Source organism: Ochlerotatus camptorhynchus, unplaced genomic scaffold (assembly GCF_037179485.1).
Source record: "Ochlerotatus camptorhynchus isolate MF236.1 unplaced genomic scaffold, CSIRO-AGI_Acam_v1.1 ptg000490l, whole genome shotgun sequence".
Taxonomy (NCBI): Eukaryota; Metazoa; Arthropoda; class Insecta; order Diptera; family Culicidae; genus Ochlerotatus; species Ochlerotatus camptorhynchus.
The window spans coordinates 40,153-57,253 of NW_027040975.1; the positions used below are offsets into that span (position 1 = coordinate 40,153).

Genomic DNA, 17,101 nt, shown 5'->3' on the forward strand with positions numbered 1-17,101 from the left:
ACAGGGACGGTGTTAAAAATAAATCCGAGCTTAAGCTTACCGCCATTAATGTATTTGTTGCAAAACGCTCTAACACGATGTGATGCAAAAGCGCACTTTTATGACCCCTACCGCACTTACAACACCTCTTTGTTCATTTTGGAGCGAAATACGCAATATTAAAACTATACAGATATTGATGTTGATTATTCGAAGATGAAAACAAGATGAAAAGATTTTTGTAAGAAAAAATACCGATTTGATTTTGGAAATCCTGCTCATCGGTCGTGTATAGTCCATTTGATCAGCCTTGCGGATATCAATCGATGTTAGAAACGACGTCGATTTCTGTCTATTTTGTCAGCCAAAAATCTAGAACCAGAGGCTATAAATATCCGTCTGAAGCGTGTTTGAATACCATTGTACATATTTACATAAATTGATCATTTCTTCACCGCCATTCACATTGTTTACGGATTTGACTTTTGTTTAAAGGAACACAGGAAAAAAAAAGTCACAACATACTGTAAACATTACCTATACCAGTAGTCGCCTGAAGCCAAATGTGCGTCTCCCGACATTCAAGATTTGTTTGTACCTCGACCCAACTGTAAGGTAATCCATCCCGTCAAATGTCGATGGATCAATGCTCCCCTTCTGCTGGGCATTATTGTTTGCAAAATCAGCCATAACAAGTCGGAATGGTTTCCCGTCCCCGGTGCCATTCTCACCGTTGCTGCTGCTGCTGCTGTCAGTCGCAATGATGCTCGAAAAAACGAATGCAAGTGTGAAAAGCCATCATCGCGAGCGCAGTTCGATTTGAATAAACAATGCCGCTCCGGAGCGAGTTGCTGGCTGGCTACTGATACTGTCTGCAGTAGCTGTTTAGTATGGCGTTGTTGTGGCAGAGTGCAGTGTCAGCGGTCGATAATGAAATGCAAATAAGAGGGTTTTTTTTTCTTCAAGAAGACGTTCCGACGAACGGTCTTCGTCGGGGATGCTAATTTCTTGTGCTCGGTTTGTTGTTTTTCGCGCTGAATTGGCGTTGTTTAATGGTTTTGTTATTGTTGTGTGTGTGTATTGATCAAACGAGCTGAGGGGGGCATTGACGATTGGGATTGGAAATATAGGGGGTTCGTCGGGATTACTGCGCAAATATGTATTTGAATACCGTTGCGAATCTTAAGGCTTCTTAATAGTAACAATTATATTTAATCATGCAAATTTTTAAGTTACGAACAACAGCTTACCTTTCTATTGGATTGGTCACAACTTCACTGTGGGAAATTGGAGTGGCTGAAATGAGAAAATGGGAAAGAAAAACCAAATGTTACTGTCCGTTATGGTAAGTTTTTGTTGTTGCGGGATTTTCAGAAACTCCGTAAATACATCATAAAGCAAGAAACCCGAGAAACCTTAAGATACTCATGAGTTTCTTTATGGTGTGAAACGTTATTACTAGACTTGCCGAAGCTCCAATAATTTTAAGCATTACTATCTACAATAGCTTCCGAAACCCTTCACAGGGTTCCAGAAGTCAGATCATGATGTTTTGATAACATCGAAGATTCTGTATGCCCGCACGAATCTTGAGATTCTGAATTTCTCTAGGTTTAGGATACTTCGGATCTGTATAGACATTCTTAAGCTACAAAAGTTTGCAAAGCGAACTTCAGTTATCAGAGATTTCTAAACATTATCACACATTCTCTGTGCTACTGGAGTTTTCTGGATCTTGCAAATGTGACCCTTTGGTTCCGAGATTAGTTCGAAAACTCTAGTATTTGTGATATTAGAATTAAATTTGATTTTTGATCTGAAACTAGTCTTCGGGGCCCCGGTAAAGTCCTAAGGATAATACAGAGAAACCTTCACAGGAATATAAAATTAATGGTTCATGAATATCTCGTTTTAAAAATACGTAAAATCTAGGGTATAAAATGTTTTTCGTTAACCGGAAGTCGAATCCAAAAGGTTTCGAACTCAACACGTAGTCCCCATTCTGAGGATACGCATTCAGGGATAGATCGCTCTTTTGTGGCTTTTCCATTAGTTTTTATAATAGAATGCTAACGTAAAATCCAGTTGGGCTTTAAGTTCACACATCGTAAAATAAAGAGTTTAATGCTATTAAACACCCTATAAAAATTCAAAATTTCCGCACCGTAGAGCCACATTCTGTGTTTTCATTGAAGGTGCACTTGAAAACGCTCCTGTACCTGCAGTGCAAAAACAGAATGTGGCTCTGCGGTGCGAGACTATTTAGTGCTCATGTTTAATTTCAAGAAAAACTTGGCAAAATGCGTTTACTCAGTTGAAACTGTAAGACTAAGGAATCGTTGGAAAACATTTAGTGACGTGTTTGGGAACAAAATTCAGCGAAATTACCTATGAATTTTGGTTGCCAAAAACATGCAATGGGTTCCAAAGTTGACATTTACCCTATCTATTCTAAGATCAGTCTGCATCATGACCTTTGCCGTGCCGATCTGTTTGCTTTTTGCTGAAGGAAGTATTACTACTAACCCAAAGCTACAACAACTATAAACAGCACTCCTCAGCTCAATATTACCTACAAATTTTCTACCTTGTTCGAATCTTAACCCTTTTCGATACATGTTTAGACCCTACCCGAGAAGGAGGTGGATATCTATTAGAAAAAATCTTCATCGATCCTTCAGATTCCTATAGTAATCTGCAGGGAAGTCGATTTGGAGAAACGTTCTACTGGCACCTAAACGCAAAAGAAAATGGCAATCTCTAGACTCCCCTTCTGGAGACATTTATTGAGCAATGATCCATCATCCAGGCAAAATTTCACATACCTTTCACGGCTTGATGTCAAGAAAAAAGGTGATAACCACTTCCGATTTCCATGCTCTTCGCATGAAACTTTTGAACTTCGCTAGTTTCAGATTTCCACTTCAAATTGACCGTCGGGATGAATGTCGTGTATTAGATGGAACCTTAGACGAATTTAAACGTCTTCTCCAGTAACTTACTGAGTAGCAACACAAATTTTTCACTTACGGCACCAAAACTGAATGTCTGTTAAAGGTTGTCTTGAAACATCTTCCTAGTGGTGAATATCTGGATCAGATCAAAGATGAATTGACAAAATTATTTGGGGTTGAGCCAGTCCAAATAATCAAAATGAAAAGGTAATCTCGTACTGGCGATTTGCACAACGGAGTTTCTAGTTATTTTTATTTAGTTTAATTCAATTCTAATGAACTACACGAGCTTCCCTAGCAGCACACTTGTCACTGTCGATGGAAGTGTGCTGCTTGGGTTAAGGCTTTAGCCTAATGCCTTGGTGGTGATTCCTCTCACGGAAAGGACGACTTAGAAATTTAAATGTTCAAATTGTGGTGAAAACCACAAATCCAATTTTTGGAATTGTAAGACTTACAAAGCGATCCTACAATTTCGTTCTAAGCAACAGGTAGGAAACGCTCCACCCTTCCAATGAGATACTAATTTTTCTGCTCTTAACAACGGTCAGTGAAGAAACTTTCGATTATTTTGAGTTAGGTAGCATTATTGCTCCTTGAATGGAATTTGTACAGAAATCATTAATCGACATGATTACGGATATGCTAACTCTATGTTTTATTTTTTCCCTTGATTTGTTTTCCGTCGATCTTGTTTTCCGTGCTGTAGATGAGCACCAATGCTACCGACGCAAGGGAGGCAGCTCCCACACCTGGACCTTACCACCTATCGACCCATCAACTAATGAACCGGGAATCAACGGCTTTACATCCCGAAGGAAGGCGTGATCAGAGATGTTATGCCTTAGAACATCCCGGCGGCACCGATTCGGATTGTACCCAGGCCTGCTGGGATGAGAGGTAATCACGCTTACCACTACACCATCGGCGCCGCTAACTCTATGTTTGATGCTTTTCAAAGTGGAGTATAATTTGCTAATAACATAGTCATGACTTAGCGGTGCCGGTGGTGTAGCGGTAACCGTGATTACCTCTCACCCCAGCAGGCCTGGGTTCAATCCCAGTCGGCGCCGCCGGGATGTTCTGAGGTATAACATCTCTGATCACGCCTTCCTTCGGAAGGGAAGTAAAGCCGGTCCCCGGTTCATGAGTTGATGGGTCGATAGGTAGGGTCCAGGTGTGGGAGCTGCCTTCCTGGCGTCGGTAGCATTGGTGCTCAGCACGGAAAACAAGATCGACAGAAAACAAATCAAGGAAAAAAAAATAGTCATGACTTTTGAATTCAGTAAATGCATTTTAAATCACTAAATGCTTTGAATTGGAATTCTCAATCTCTTGAAGATTATAAAGATGAGCTATTAGTATTGTTGAGAGTTCATAACGTGCATATCGCTGTTATAACTTTAACGTTTCTTAAACCTGACCATAAGGTTACAAGGGACGCAAATGATTTCCTTTATCAAAATGATCGTCTTAATGGAGCCGGTGGTGGCATAAACACATGTAGGGGAAAGTTATGTCGGCCTAAGTGTCCCTGATTTGGGCCCATACAGAAATTCAGCAATCGACTAAATTTTCAATAGCGACCAAAAATATCCATAAGTACCGTCCCAATGACGCGTTCATCTAGATATAATTGATAAATAGCAGATTTTTAGCGATGGTTCCAATTTTAGATCCATAGGCCAACATTAGAGCCATTTCCCCTACGTATCAAACATCAAATTCTTTTTTTTTATTTGAAACCAAAGTTTCTGAAACTTTGGGACTTTCTGTCGAAACAATATTTGGACAACTTACGTTTATAGCTGCCTATTTTCCATTCCAATGCGTAGGCCAGTAAAAGAGTTTTCTCAAGAGTGACCTTCAGAAATTTACGTATCATAGACCTATTCAGTATTGATGATTTTAATGCAAAACACGTCAACTTTGTAGCCAATTGGTTACCCATACTGACTTCGGTTCTGATCACCTTCCCGTAACTTTTGAAATATTCCAATAAATAGTTTCATATCCCAACAGCTCACTTTCAATTACCATAGAGCTGATTCGAAGCAATATCGATCATTTATGGAATATAGCATTGATCCAAACATACCTTTGCAAACCAAAGATGAAATTAATTATGCTCTTGAATCTCTAGCTACTTCAATATTTGAAGCAAGAGCTGCCTCAGTACCAAAATGCGAGGTTAAATTCGATTCAATTATAATAGATGACTATCTTCAGCTCTTGATTCGTCTGAAAAATTTCCGTAGGAGGCAATATCAAGGAACACGTGATCCTGCCATGAAAATTATCTGGTGGGATTTGCAAAAACAAATTAAAGAGCAATTCTCTGCCCTGAGGAACATAACTTTTGAAAATAATGTTTCGAAATCCGACCCGTGTTCTAAACCCTTTTGGAAAGTCCCAGCTCTAGCGCTTAAAGAAGGTATTAAAATTGTGAACAATCAAAATACACTTGCTTCCTTGAAATGTGCCACATATATAGTACACCCAATACAGTCAATAGACGAACAGACGTAGACAATTTGAACATAGCTTACGCAGGGATCTTACACTCACTAAAAGCCAAATCCATCAACGTCTAACAGCAATGTAATGTCAATGATGCCCACCTGAATCCTGCTCAACTATAAAAAAGCTCAACTGTAATACCTGCTCCCACCATTTCACCAAAACCACCATAACCCTCGAACACACAACCGCTAACATTAACCCGCCACAAAGTACAAACAATCAACAACAAAATTCAATATAACTTTGAATAATCCAACTAAAAACCCCTATGTACAAAAACTTACCAACAAACAAACAGACGTTAGACTTCAAACAATATCTAGAAAAAACAACAAATCCAACAATTGTGAGCAGGGGTTGAAACTGTTGACGTTTTTTACGACACTCGCTTCGTTGTCGTGCCCGACAGTCTATTTTTATTCGTAGGTACTCTCATGCTCTACCGTCGTCTCTCTTACACAACACAAACGGTAGAACAACATTCGAGCAAAAAGAAAATTTTCAAATAACTATCATATGACATGTGTGATTACGTTATAATTCCTCAATTTGATGTAAATTAAACCATTTCTGATCAGAAATGTTATTACTAGGACATCGTTGCTTGCTATTTTCAGAATTCACACAAGCATAAGATCAGCAGCTCTTATTATGAGAAAACCCCACTCTAAACTATAGCTCTAGCATCAATTAAGTATTTCCAAGTATCTGATAAGTTTTCTTAAGTATTTTTAAGTATGTTTAAGTATTTTATGATTTGGATTTCTTAAATCGTAGTCACTAATGTAATTGTTTGATGTTGTATATTCCGTTACGTTTAATCACGTACTATAAATGCTAGTTTCAATTTGTTTTAAAATTAAGGAAGCAGTGTAATCATGTGTATGAGTAAGTATTTGAATTCTACTTATGAAACAGTACATCAAAAACCAGTTTTCTTTCAGCAAACCAGTCAATTATTTATGATTTCAAACTGGCTGTTCAGTAAGGTAGCAAACGTTTGAGTTCTATAACTTAGATGGAGGCTAATGGTGCCGGTGTCGTTCAGACTCGCAACCAGATTCCAAACTAGCCTTCCTAACCAACCAGTCTGAACCGCAATCTGCATGAGAATGAAATTCTTGACTTTATGCAGGTCAAGGATGCTAGGATATTCCCCAGAGAACAATAGCAATACAATTAAGTATAACTGCTAGCAAATCATTGGGTTGGTTGACTAGAAATTGAAGTGATTGCAATTGCCACTGGTGGTCGTATCGTGCTGCGTTTTTTACATCTGTAAAGATGAGTTACGACGGACTGGTGTCTAAGTTGAGTGAGTATCCTAATATTAACCGAAGGCTTTATGTGAAATCAACATGAATTTCTCATTTTTTGGCTTCGAAACCAATAAGGATAACAAGGAAAAAATTAATTTACTCTGAAATGTAAATTAATTTCAAATCATTGTTATACCAAATACAACGATTTAGTTCAAAACCGTAACTTATTTGTTTCCATTTCGTGTAAAAAAAATCCTAAGATAAAAAATATGAATTTATTTCAGACCATTCTTCAAACATATTCCAAAATATCCTCCAAAATATCCCTATATTTATGTTTTAATACGTAACAACCGATTCTGATGAATGATAAAATCAATTAGAGAGCGGTTCCGAGATTAACACCAAGCAAATATGTTGGTATGATCATGTTAAACCTTAATAATAATAAGCCTAAAGCATTGAAGGTTCCAAATCCGAGCAAATGTGATTAACTTCTACAATAAACTCATTCGGTGGCAATCTAGGAGATGTGGCTTTCCGGATGTTATACGTACTGATGGTGCGGAAAGCTTTCAAAACTTTTTATTCAGCTTCAATCAGCTATCAGCAGATCCTATTGGACGAAACATATTTTTTATGGAGAGATGGTTTTGGGATAAAAAAAGTAAGAGGTTGTATCCAAGACACAACCATAGATTTAGTGTAGAATTACGTGCTCCGTATCAATATTCGGCGACTGTGTTAGGGAAAACACTTTTTTCCCTTCACGGAAACGCCTCTATTTCTGATGACAAAACTACGCATTTTCGTGCACAAAACGCAAGGATTTTTTGGTTTATTCAATAGATAAAAAAAAAAGCGAAAATTGATTGGAAGAATTTCTTGCTAATATTTTCCAAATTTTCAAAGAGCTTTGGCTGGCAGCAAGGTGAGCAAACTGAACGTTGACAATTAACTCTTAAACAACAATAATTTATGGTGGTCCTGAAAAGAACCGTTTTGTCGTGATGGTTGAGTAATGTTGAGCTGTATTCAACACGAATAAGGCTGGCGAGCTGTATGTTGTTTGGAACGAGGGTGACGTGAGTTACCTTTTACGAGCGGTAGGTTCTTTTTTAAAAAATCTACCACTAGGTTTCGTCGTCAAACTAAGACTAATTTATTCATAATATATTTATACCGTACTGCTTACTAATGCGCCGATCGGTGGTGCCATATCAGCACCTGGTTTCCATCGTTGCTATCCGCATCCATATCGCTGAGCTAGCTGTTGCCGGGCTCGCCTAGTTCCACTGATGTAAGCTTTCCATACGTCGTGAACTTGGTGCATGTTGTCAAAAGATCCAAGTGGCTACGTCGCTAACTAGCACTTGGCATAGATGGCCCACAGCGGCTTCCTCCTTATTCGGTGAATGGACGCTCATGTGGGCAGCCTATCGTTGTGTACTGGAGAACAATGTTCAACGCTACGCGCCGAAAGCACTGATGATGCTGCTACTGATGACGACCGACCGAACACGATTAAAACCAGTGATTAAATAAGCACCGTTTGGTGAGATCGGATAGAATTCTATTTTGAAATATGTGTTAGGGACAGCGCTTTTTGCTGCAAATCGGTGATAATTTTGATCACCATTGCAACAGCTGAATATTAGTATAATTTTGAATAGTGGCCTATTGAAAATTTATAAAGTACTTATTTTAGTAGATTTGTAGAAAAATTTCGAATCGATTGGCTTTTTTAGAATTAAAATCCATCCAATATCGACAGAGCTATAAGTGGTCAAAACATAACCACTTTTTGTAACGTGGTAGATTTTGGTATTTTGGAATGGCACCCCCAATATGTTGCCAAAAGACGCAATCGTACGTCAAAATTTGTTTTGAGGATTTGCTTCCACACCTTGTTCCACACGCAGTTTCTTGCATAGTAACTTTCCAAATAGTTCTGGTCCCCTCCTCGATTTTAACATTTAAAAATAATAGTTGATTTTTCTAAATACGCATACACCAAATCCCAGATGACACCGGGTAAATAATCGGAAGAAATTTGTCTAGCAACGGTGGTAACAAACTAGCGCCAAATATTTCCTAAATATTTTTAAGTGTTTTCAGGTATCTCAGATATCAGTAAGAGCTTTCTGAGTAAAATGCGATTAATACAAAGTTTAGAGTGGGATGCCCCTAGAAAAACACTACAATATATGCATTCGTGACGGTCTTCGGCAACAGTGTCGTATGACAGAGACTGTCATATGACATTTAAGTTTGATACTGTAATTTGATAGCTTGTTTTGCAAGTGTCGGAAGCAAAGGCAGTCGATTATCACAGAAAATATTTCGACAACGGTGACCACTTACAAGACTGATTGTGAGTACAGAAATTTATAAAATGTGAAACAATTAATTCTTAAAATAAAATTCCCCCCCAGTTCCCCCTGAAGAAGGTTTAAAGCAGAGCTGGAAGGTATTGACAAATTATAAAAAAAAAATGTTTCTGATGAGTGATTGCCAGATTGTTAAGCCGAACCTGATTATTTTAAGATCTATAACTAAAAAGTTTTATAATATTAAAGCTCCAGGTGAATTTCTGTATCCTCATCAAGAAGCATGTACAATGTCTATCTTGGTAACACTGTTTAACAAATGTTTCCATTTGGCTTACCTTCCTGATAAATGGAAAAAAAATGCTAAATTTGGTGCTGATACTTCGAATATGTTTGCTTTCTTCAATAAGTCAACTTTTTGAAATGGTTATTTTGATTACAAGGATGCTTCACATCAATACTAACTTTATTTATGATGATGCAGATTGGAATCGATCCATAACAGCAATTTATAAAATAACGAACATTTTGGATGGCTCGAGTGACACTTGCCTTTGATAAAAAACACGTTTATGAGGATTCATATTTCTAAAAAAAAATCACCTATCAATGAAACAGTCATCGGTCGTCATTGAAAAGCAATTCAACTATGTTCTGTCAATCTCATTGAAACTTTTGTTGGCTCTGTTGTCTTATGAATTTTAGCTATAACGGCCTCTTTTATGATTTTTTTCTCTCAATATATGGAATCTACAAGATAGTTTGAACGAAGTTTCTATAAAAGTATAAGGGTCATTATGCCGTAGATTACACATTTTTAAATCATATGGGTGGAAAGTTTGTAGAACAAATACTTTAAAATTCTTCACTTTTTAAGATATCTTTGTGCATGAAACTAAGTCAAAATTCAATAAAATCACTTTGAATAGTCAACCTTTGGTCACAAAATTAGTAGATACACATTGAGCTTTGCTATGAAAGTTGTGACAGCAGTTTTCGTTGTTTCAGTCTCGAGATACAAATATTATAAGCCGTAAATTACCTTAACAACATAAAATTAACTTGAAGCACCTCTAAATCATCTCCGATTTTGCTGAAAATTTGCACAGAGGTTCAAATTAACATGACGAGCAGTAATCACGGTTGACTCGGTGCATCCCGAACATTTCTGTTAAAATTAACAGGTCTAATGCAGGTATAGAAAACTTGTTTAAAATACTGAATCGCTAAGGCAGAAACGATGTAAACACAAATCATAACAACTAAGACAGGTAAGTTACTGTAGCACAGAGATGCCAGATTCACAGAAATGTCTTGGGTCATTCGTGACTTGTCCGGAGGTGGGATTTGTACTCGTGACCTTGGAGTGAGAGGTATGGATGCTAACCACTACGCCAGGGTCACCCCCAATTTTAAAATTTATTTGATTACACTGTTTTACATGTTTAATCAAATTACACGTGCGATGCATTTTGCAACACGCATTAGAAATTAGCGTGTTTTCAAATCCACCACACGAACAAGCTGTCATTGTAATAGAAGGTCATAGTTATAGACCTGTCAATGTGCTGTCATGTTGTATCCAAAACGAAACATTTTCCATACGTTTTGACGGTTTGTTTGGTTACGTTGACTCACGTTGGCCAGTCTATAACTTGACTGTCTATAGTCTGTCACTGAAAAAGTGAATGAAACGGACAGTTTATTTCCATTCTATTCCATCTTTTTATTCGAGAAACACCCATCCCCCGTATGCAGTTTTAGTGCTGAATCGCTGTTTTGCACCTGAATAAGTTTCGTGGAAAAAATCGAGAAAAATCAAAAGGAACCCGAGAGGAAGCCCCATAACAAACTGTTTTAAAATGATCAGGTTAGCGATAAGTTATGTTTGTTTCATTTCTGAGTCTCAGTATAATATTTGTGTAGGCACTGCCAAATCGTTCCGATGCTTCATCCAAAACCGCTGGTCAGAATCAATCATCCAAGTCGACCCACCGCTCCTTCCTCGATTTCACCCGTTACGCACTTTGTCTCTTCCATAAATAAATTTCAATTTGGTTTAATGGAAAATCAATATAAATACTTGCACTAATCATTATGTTGAGTTCGATGTGATTTGAGGTACCGCACGATGCATTTCAGCGCATGTAAGAATCTATCCACTTCCCGGGGGTACCCGGTACATCTGAAAGAAGCCATTGTGGGTCTGAATATGTCCACCATAGTATCTTATCTTATAGTAAAATTCAAATGTGAGTTGAGGTGTCACATGATGAGTTTTTGATACATCAATCTTTTGCGAATTCCCCAGTGGAATCTGGAATTCACATTTTTGTTCATATCTTCGGATACATAATTCCGATTGGGGAAAAAATCAATAACAATCAATAGTGATTTAAAGCACATTTTCTGGAACTTGTTCCACTCAAATTTGTCCAGCCATCCACACACTAAAAAAATCTGAATTTTACTGGTGATGTAAACATCCATGCATGCAAACATTCATGCATGTAAACTTCCAGCTAGCAGCTTGCAAGAAATGTTGCAAACAAAGGTGGAAAGTTGCATACAATATATGGAATATTGCATGACATGTATCATAAATTTACACGATTTATAATGTAAATTTGTATGATTTATGACGCTCCATTTATGTGCATCATAGTAACGGAAATTTACATTACTTTTTTTTAGCTGTGCATGCTACACTCATACGAACTTACATACATACAGTATGCAAAAAAAGTTTATCCACCCCCTACCAATGTACATTTTTTCGTTTTTCTGGTGAAAATCAGTTTAATTTTATGATTCTTCCTCCATGATTTATCAATTTATGTTTATTTATCACATTGCCATTGAAAATGCGGCGTTTATATCTTTTCTTGAGATTTCATGTGATAAATTATGAAAATGGCAAAGAATTACGCAAAAAAAGTTTATCCACCCCCAAACGGATACTATGACTTAAGTGTGTTTTACAGAGTTTTAGTGTGTATTCTGCAACTTTATCGCATGAAAACATTGTGTCTATCTGTTATTTAGTGCTCTTGAAGTTTTCGTACTCAAAATTTCAGTTTTGTGTTCAAAATTGGAAGTTATTTGTTTCAAAATGCCCAAAAAAGACCAAATTTCGATCAGTATCCGAAATTTGATTATTGAACATCACAAAACTGGCAAAAGCTACCATGATATTGCCGATATTGTCCAGCTTCACAAAGATACGGTTGCTAGAATTGTGCAGATGTACAAAAAGCGTGGTTCTATCTCACCAGCTAAGCGATCGGGGCGTCCTTCAAAGACAACTGACCGAATTGACAGAGCTATCGTGAAGAAGGCGGAGCTGGACCAGGGACTATCAGCTCCGAAAATTGCGAAACAGATAGAAAGCGATTTTTCCATTCAACTGACATCACAATCCGTACAAAATCGTCTTCATAAGAAAAGTCTTAAGGGCAAAGTAGCTCTTAAGAAGCCATGGTTGTCCGCAAAAAAAAATTAAAAAAGATTGAAGTGGGCCCAGGACATACAGAAACATTTTCCAATCCCGACGAGATAGTCTTTTGGTACATGTCATTCGTATCTCCGGGTCTTGGAACGAAATTATGTTTTACAAGTGATATCATAGCTTTTCGGTACAGTGGTGTATGACCCAAGTCACAATTTGGTTTCATGAGGGTTCTGAAGACCATCATTTAGACTTGTAGAATGCTTTAAAACCTTGATAAAACTTGCGATGTTACTTGGGGAGAATGGCAAAAAGGTTGGTACCAGCATATTATATATTTAATGACTTTGAGAAATGTCCAGAAAAAAACTATTTACCAAATTTATGGTGGCCCTGAAAAGGAACGTTTTGTCGTAATGGTCTTGTAATGCTGAGCTACTATTAGGGTGTTCAATACAGATAAAGCTGGCAAGCTGTATGTTGTTTGGAACGAGGGCGATGCACTTGAAATAGATGGCCCACTGTGGCGCACGACGCGCAACTGAATCCGATCAGTTTCGGTGCGGCTTCGTCCTCTCTCTTCGTAGAATCGAAGGCTGAATCGAGAGCATGCAGCTAGCTGCATGCCGGCAGGCTTTCATTATGTACTGGAGAACGCCAAGCGCCGTAAGCACTGCTGCTGCTGCTGATGACAACCGAACACCACCACTCACCACACGCAGTGATTGAATAAACAACGTTTGGCAAGACCGGAGTGAAATCAATTTTTAAATCTGTGTTAGGAAAAGCGCTTTTCGCAGGCAATCGGTGATAATTTAAATAATGATAGCAACAGTTGCACATTCGTGTAATTTTCAATAGTGACCTTTTGACAATTGATAAAGTGTTCATTTTAACAGATTTGTAGATGACTTTCCAATCGATTGGCTTGTTTAGAATTAAAATCCATCCGATATGGACAGAGTTATAACTGTTTAAAATCTTTCATAATTTTGTTACATGTTCCATTTTGGGTTTTCACGATAGAGATCACAGACGTAGTCCTACGTCAAAATTGCTGGATGTTTTCTGCGTCGAATGCAATATTTCCCAGTATGTATTGGTTTATTTCGCCATTTATAAACTTTTCGTTGCATGCCTCCCATGCCTGAAATAACAAAAATCTGAAAGAGAGGAAACAGCTTTGCTATCGATCACGCAAACATCATCGAGATCCAGTCATGAAATGTCACTGCAAACTAGGCCGAACATTAGAAATGGGGCTATCATCCTTTTGAAAACAACTTTTTTCGTGCAGGCCCAGGCTTGCCCTCGCAAACCAACAACACGGTGTAGGGGAGAAAAAAAAGAAGACAAAGAAAACAAACCATTCGTCATTGAGCTGGCTTCTCTCTCTAGGATTAAAATGATGTTTATTCGAAAAGTCGGCTATGGCGTATTCGGCCCCAACTTAGATACCAGCAGAGGCCTTCCTAAGCCTACATCGATCTTCTCGGCTGAGGCAGTTTTTCCTAGAAGGCCATCATTACCGATTCGGCCAGTGTGCTGAAGGCCCTTGAGAGTCCGAAGAACCGACACCCGTTGATGTAAGCAATCAGAATGGCTTCGAACAGTAACACCGTATATGTGTGGGTTCCCAGCCACTGCAATATCAGTGGAAACAAGGCTGCGGACAAGCTGGCAGCGATCGGCAGATCGAAAACACCAGTGGAACCGGAAATCCCTGCAGCAGATTTAAAAATCTGGATCAAAACGATCATCGCTTCGGCATGGGACAAGGAATGGGCTAATACCCGAGACCCTTTCTTATGCAAAATAAAAGGAGATACGAAATGCTGGTCCGACACCAAAAACTGGAAGGACCAGAGAGTACTGTCCAGATCACGCTGCGGCTACACCAGATTCTCACACGATCTCGGATCCCGTGATGGATTCCACAAATAATGTATGGAGTGCTCAACCAAAATGTCAGTTGAGCATCTCAAAATAAATTGCCCTGCACATCAAAACCTCCGAGACCAATGCGGTATCGGTATCAGCATCAGAGACGCATAATCCAATGACCCAGACAGGGAAAGATCACTTCTCGACTTCCTTAAAGACACAGGCTTTTATCAATATACGTAGAACCCTGCAACGAACAATGACACGAAAACGGACGAACGACGGCACTTGGACAACACTAGCTCTCTAAATGACATGTCAAATGGAAGAACAACGATGACAACCCCACAGGCTACGGACATAGACTATCTCTCTCTCGGAAATTAACCACAACTTCGTTCACCTTCCTTACTGTTAAAACAATCGACACAGAACTCTAAGATACTTAAACTCTGTAACAAACACTATGTAATTTATTTATTTGCTCTCTCCGGGACCCCCTCAGGAGCCCCAGTCCTGCAAAGAGACGAACCAGCTACAGGCTGAAAGTCTCTATAATAAAGCAAAAAAAATGTTTATTCAACCCAGCGTTACATGAAAAATTTAACAATACTATGTATAAAATAATTTAAAATTGATTTAAAACGTTAATAATCGATTGTGAGTTGATATTTTTCAATTTTTAGACTTAAAAAAAAGTTACGTTATAACGAGGTGGAAGTTACGTTATATCGAGTTACGTTATATCGAGGTTGCCAATTCATATTTAAAAGCATGGAGAGTACATGTCTGATAATCATATCGTTCGCGGTTCCAGTGCAACCTTTTTTTTTTAAAAAATTCCACATTATTTATTTCACTCATTAATACACTCCACATTTTTCGGACTCCGTTTTTGCATCGGACCGCAGCTCATATTCAGTGCGTGCTTCTTCACCAACATCCTGCGATGATGAATCCCTAATTGTTGTAAGCAAATCTTACATCCCCCGGTTGGGTGCACTAAAATATGTGAAAACAAGTTGTATAGTTAAGAATCGAAGCAGTCTCTATAAGAAAGAAATGGTCTAGACACCTCCAATAGAACATTTAAATACTAGCATCATATGAAAGAAAAGGATCTAAGTTTTCATTTCGGGGATTTTTCAGCGACACAAACTTTTTTGAAAACAATCTATTCTACCCGACACAAGTCAAGCTATTTTTTTTATTACGAAACTGAAAACGAAAATTTTGAAAATCCAGCCATGAATGCAGCATGGAAATAACGATTATTCGATTCTCAGCCGCCATCACTTCAACTATGAGATTATAAATCCGTTGTTGTGGTTGCTTTTTAATATTCATTTCATCAAGATCGAAAAGAATGCCCGTTATACCGTTACAGCATAAAATTTGAGTAGAGTGATCAATCTGAAATCATCCGTAAACTCGATTCCCCAAGCCCACAACGCTCAAACCATAACAACTGAAACCACAATTCATTGCCACCGGTTGCCTGTGGTGCATCTGATCACGGGCGCAGCACATAAAAATTAGATTACAACCGTAGCAACAAGCACTTATAAATAAAACACAACCATTACAAACAGCTGCAGCAGTTGCAGCATGTTCTAGGTACCAAGTCCCACGATAATCGCATTCCGACGAGTCCGCTTTCTCCCGAAAATGCACCCATCGCATCGGAGTGGGGCAGAAAAGTGGGAGGGGAAAAAGATCAAGATACCTAATGAGATTTGATTCGTTTCCTCCCGGAGCTCGGTTTAGCGTTTTGTTTTTTTTTCTTCTCAGAAATCATTGTCCATCACACAAACCAACAACCAAGCCCTAGTCCAGAATCGGATTTAACGACCAACAACAGGTTGCTGTAAGGGTTGTAAGAGGTAATGCTGTTTTTACACGCGGTGCTGCTGTCCGGACCGTGTAAAAGCGAATGTTTTACGATTTCATTATTAATTCATTTATAGCCCCGATTTGTGTGTTGTGCTTTGAAGGCCCATGATGGCACTCGCTCCGGTGATGGGGAGCGTGCTCGTTGCTGTAAGTGGCCGTTTTTGGTTGGGAATATGACCTGCTCTAAAGGAGGCTCGGTTTGAACGAGGAGTATAAAGGTGTCATGATTTTTGTTATACATTGGAATACGATTCATTAACAATAATAGCGGAAATTATTTTTAATGAAAACGAGATGTTTTGATTCTTATAAATCAGGAAAATTAAATTCATAATCAGAAATACATTATGCATATTTGTAAACATTTCTCATTTCTGACACTCACAGCTCTGACACTTCCACGAATCATAAAACATGCAAAGCAAAGCCGGATGAAAGTACCAACATGAAGCGAACCAGAATAAAGCCAGCTGCAGCATGAAACTTGAAGATGAATGGCGAATGCAGCGAGGCATAAGCCAGAAATGTGGCACTGTATGCTTTTCATTACACGGAAGAACGCGAAAGGAGCCAACGATGAAGTGTTCCATGTGTCCGTCAACAAGTTTGCCGAGATGGAGCGAGGTCAATGATTTCACATGTCCTGGATGCTGAACAAAAAAAAAAAAGGATGCCTCTTTGCTTGGTATTTGCATCCTGTTCTTTGAAATCTTAAAATAGCTCCTTCACTTCACTTGGTTTTGAATATTTCTTTCTAAAACTATTCTTACCCATAATATTTGCCGGATACATTGGATGGGTACTATTTATATACTTTGACTATATGTT

General features: G+C 38.4%; 1 long non-coding RNA gene across 1 annotated transcript in view; it reads right to left on the reverse strand.

Annotated features, from left to right (window-relative positions):
• Positions 1-1,125: 1,125 nt before the first annotated feature.
• The window catches only part of LOC135712513 (uncharacterized), a 134,414-nt gene continuing 118,438 nt past the window's right edge, over positions 1,126-17,101 (reverse strand). The window contains exon 4 of the long non-coding RNA XR_010518647.1: positions 1,126-1,275. This is a non-coding gene — a long non-coding RNA (uncharacterized LOC135712513). The remainder of the gene's footprint in view (positions 1,276-17,101) is intronic.